The sequence below is a fragment of the Marmota marmota genome, unplaced genomic scaffold (assembly GCF_001458135.2).
Source record: "Marmota marmota marmota unplaced genomic scaffold, marMar, whole genome shotgun sequence".
Lineage (NCBI taxonomy): Eukaryota > Metazoa > Chordata > Mammalia > Rodentia > Sciuridae > Marmota > Marmota marmota.
In genome coordinates this window covers 34,156,065-34,160,943 of record NW_025999977.1, presented here as the reverse complement: position 1 = coordinate 34,160,943, position 4,879 = coordinate 34,156,065, and positions in this window count along the sequence as shown.

Below are 4,879 nucleotides of genomic sequence, written 5' to 3'. Positions count from 1 at the left end.
TTTTTTTTTTATTTTTTTTTTTTTTACTGTGACAGTGGGCATTTTTTCCCTAGCTTTCTCACTGCTCTGGAAATGAATCCATGATCGTTTTCTGCTGTGTTGAATTTTGTAGGTACAAGAGGTATGGAGGACCCTGGGAGGGTTGATGTTGCTTTTTCTGTGTCATAATTTTCCTTCTTTTTTTTCTGAACCAGAGGGTATAACCTAGGAAAATGCCAATCAGACTCTTTAACATTCAGATTCTCAGTGGATCTTGCTGAACTCTTGTTCCTTATTACCATCACTCACAGTCCATAAAAGGACTTCAGGGATCTCATGCAGTAACATCTTTTCTAATGTTTAATTCTGTCTGCAATGCATTGAAAAGGTTCCTAGTGATATGCATTTCACTTTGGTGAGCTCTGCATTTCTCCCTGCTTCCCTAATGAGTTCTGAACTTGGAGTAGTCTCAGAGAAGACAGAAAGAACTACTGTGGCTGCTGCAATTCAAAGGCTGGCTCTCTTTCATGGCTTACTGCAGCTGAAATAAACACCAGGTTGACTTCTGAATTCAAGGTTATATTGAAGTGTACAGCAGTGCGGGGACATTTCCTGATGGCTTGTCTCATGATTCACTGTGCTGCTTCTGCGACATTCCAACCACACTGGCTTGAAATATTGTATTTACTGCTCCTTTGTATCTGTCTCCCCCTACAAATTTATCTATATTCAGAGAGTTAATGTATTTATGCTCTTTTGTTTGTGGGGGAGGGGAAACTCCATCTATCAGTCTAAAGTTAATTTGTGGTTTTCTCTTGGTGACAGACCAGCTGTAGGCCAACTGAGTTTGATATGTGAAAGCAAATTTGAAGTATAACTAAGCTCATGAAGAAATATACTAATGAATATTATATCTTTAAAAATATGTAAATCCAAAACAAGACAATTCATGCTATCCTTCATTTATACTCCCATAGCTCTTTCTTTGTAAATGTCTTGGGGCATTTATATTCTGCCCAGTGTTACAGTTACTATTCATTCTCTTTGTATCTTCTCAAATTTCTAGATCAGGGCTTTTCCCAAAGCACAGTGTCTCTCTGGAGTCAGTCACATGGAATAGTAGGGGAAAGAAGAAATATGAGTCTGTGTCTTTGGGTTCTATGCCCTTTTCAGATGCTGAGGAGAATGACAAACTTAGGGACAACAAGAAACACATCTGGTATTTATTTTTTATTGTTAAGCTATAGACATAGGAAGGGAAAAATCTTTCAAAGCCTCTCTATTGAGACAATTTTAGCTTTCTGGGTTTGAGTTGTGGAGACAGACAATTAGAACTTCAGGTGAGATACCAGGACTTGAGGTAGGCATTTGGGTGTCATTGACTTGTGTATTTTAGGTAATTCTCTTGGGTAAGATCACAGAGAAAGTGTGTAGTGTGAAAAATGGTTTGAGGTGGGACTCCTATCAAAAAACGTGCAACAAAAAAATAATAGTTTGTGCCACAAGCCTCTTCATCTGATTAGGTATTATTGAAAAGGTAAAAGAAAATCATGATAGGGTGTGGTTATGGAAGACTTTCTGACCCACCCACAAAAAAAAGTGGCTTGGGGGTTTTGTGGTGGTAGTTTTTCTGGGCAGGTGTATCTTCTCCCTTCTTAGTCTGTCTATCTTCTCCATTCTCTCTGGGAGGGCACTGAATGTGTTGGTGCTCCACTTTTTGTTCACCTTTATTCATTTTAATCTATTAAACGTTCACAAAGTATTTCATGTTAAAAATAAGAACTTGGTGTTAAAATATGACATATCAGAACCTTCTCTATCCTGTGTTTTTCATTCATATCTTCCAGGCTCAATTTCTCCAGTCCAAACCCAAGCATCTTACTTTAGCAATGCCACATTGTACCTTCTACAGTCCAGTTGTGCTAAGGCCATGGGACAGGTTGCTGAGGGACCAAAGCAGACACCTGGGATGTGAGACACAAGGTTTTCTGAAATACACTTACAGGGAAGGTTCAGTGACAATGGGCTAGGAAGAAACCACCTGTGCTTTTCATGATATCACTGGTGCTTCATATCTCAGGACACTATGTCCAGTGGCAGCTGGCTGGACAAAGTGTCCCTTTCCACAGCGCCCTTCTGCATACCAGGTGCCACATGCAGGGAGGGGAGTGTTGTAGATTAGGTTACACTAGCAGAGATATCATTAACTTAACTTGCTTTGTCCCATTGTATGACCAGCATCCTAAGGATCTTGCAGGCATGTAAGAAAGCAGCTTTCCACGGCTAACGCTAAACTTGCCCCAATGCCCAGGACACATGACAGAAAGCCAGTGTCCTTTGAGATAATGTTTATCTGGACATTCTGGCCTAGGTTTACTCTCATTGTTCCCTTATCTTGGTAGGTTCTTGGGAATAGAGAGGGGGCATCCCAGGGACAGGGTGTTTATTGTCCTCTCTTTCTCCAAGGATGACACAGATAGGTCACACTCCTCTGCCCTACTGCATCTTTGAGTATTTTCTCTCCCTACCTAGAGAGCCTTGCTCCCATTCTCTTTTCTTGGTCAATGTCTTTTAAAATAAAACTCAGGCATTTATTTAGTTTTGGGGCTGCCTTCTTTCTAGTTCATTTTGTGACTCTTGAATTTGCCCCAGTCATACTTTTGACCTGATGCCATTACTCTTTGTAACTTACCCCATCATTTTTTGCTGATGTGAACTACTCTGAATTCCCATGGGCTTATTGTCACTCCATCGTGGAGAAAATTTGTATTAAAAATTTTAGGTAAAGGTTTAGGTTCATATATTTCCTTCCTCCCTTCCTTCCTTCCTTCCTTCCTTCCTTCCTTCCTTCCTTCCTTCCTTCCTCTTCCTCCTCTTCCTCCTCCTCCTCCTTATTATTATTATTATTTTGGATGCCGGGGATTGAACTCGGGGGCACTAAACCACTGAGCCACATCTCCAGCCCTATTTTGTATTCTTTGTTTAGAGACAGGGTCTAACTGAGTTGCTTAGCCACTTGCTTTTTGCTGAGGCTGGCTTCGAACTTGCGATCCTCCTGCCTCAGCCTCCTGAGCCACTTGGATTACAGGCGTGTGCCCAGTTTTTTTATTATTTTTCTTGATGGACTGAGCCTACATGGAGATAGCAGGTTCTTTCCACATTCCTGGCACTATGGCATGTGCTGTAATAAAAGATCACAGGACTGAGTAAGTTGAAGTAACTGATAGCTATAATGGCCCAGTAAAAATCACATTCATTCTTTTCTTTTTGGCCGTTTTTATTTATTTACCTATTTACTCTTACTTGAGGCAGGGTGAAGACAAATACTTTAAAAGTTCACCAGGATTAATTTATGCAATAGTTAAATATTGATAGACATACTGTACATAAACACAAGCTCTTTGGAGTTCTTGATAATTAATTATTAGTCTCTGATCATGAGACTAAAATGTGAAAATCACTGGCCAAAACTACTGGTCATTACCTGGCCACTACCTGACTATCCTACCTCCTCTTTCCCCATCCTGCTCCGTTCCCAACCCTGACTCCAGTTCCTGTTCTTCCCCTATTCCCTCCCAACACAGGCTACATTGTCAAAAGCTCTGTCATCCTCTAGATCCAATAAACCTGATGCTACTTTCAAATTGCATCATTCCAGTTATTAATTCCTTAGGTAAGCCTCCCCCAATCAAATTCAAATTTGCTGTGATAAAAACTCATAGCATTTTAACCTCTCATTCATTATTATGGTTTTCAATTTTACGTGTGTTTCTACCTTTGTTTAGTTATTGTCTGAAGGTCAACAAACTAAAATGTCATGAGGCGCAATCTAGTCAGGTTTTGATCCACACTGAAGCTCCAGTGCCTAGCATGGTACCTGGAACCTAGTAGGAATCTCTGGAATGAATAAAATGAGAGAGTGAAAATTACATCACAGGTACAAAACAGTCCTAACTAAAACATGACATTCTGAATGGCGGAAGTAAAATACAAAATTCAAACAAAGAGATTCTTACGATAGGCTAGACATTCAATAAGATTTGGACTGGAAGAGGAGAATGAAATGGTCTGTCTGGAAAGGACTAGGAGATGAGAAAGGTCCAGGGATAGAAAATCACCAATTTGGAAATGATGTTTACCAAGAAGTCAGAATAGATAAAAGGAAGTAGTAAGAAAAAACAAAATTAGACTATCATTAGTCAAATGTTCAAGCCCTTGGGTGTCAAGGCCAGGGGTTTGGACTCCATGTTGTAAACAGTAGGGAATCCACATACCTATGGAAAGCACTGGTAGGAAAAGTATTGCTGTTTGGCCCCATTCTTCCACTAGAATTGTGTTAAACAGATTAGAGTAGGAGTGGAGGGACAAGGTATTTCTTGAAGTCAAAAATTGTTTTTATCATACAGAGTGAACACAAATTATGTATGTCAGTGTCCCTGAAATGGCTCTAAAACTTCCTTGTCCATGGTGGTGAGGATGGCATGTGTTTACACCTTGTGAGACCTGGCCATGATTGTGCACCTGGTCTGGGGTTCCGTGGTGTTTCATCCTTTTGATATATTTCCCAAGTCCACTGTAAATATCATCACTCCAAATTGAATTTTTATATTCTTGGAATCATGTTAGAACTCATGCTCAACTAACTTGAACTGACATGAAAGGTGTGACTTTTTTTTTCCATTTTCCCTTAAACAAGTTTATAGACAGTTTGCCTCAAGGAATCACTATAATGGTTAAACTCTCTATAAATTGTTGTTCTACAGATAGAACATATGAGCTGAGTCTGTTTTAAAAATCAAACAAATAAAAACATGGTATTTTAAACCTAACTATATAACTGCAGCCATATATATATATATATATATATATATATATATATATATATATATATATATATATA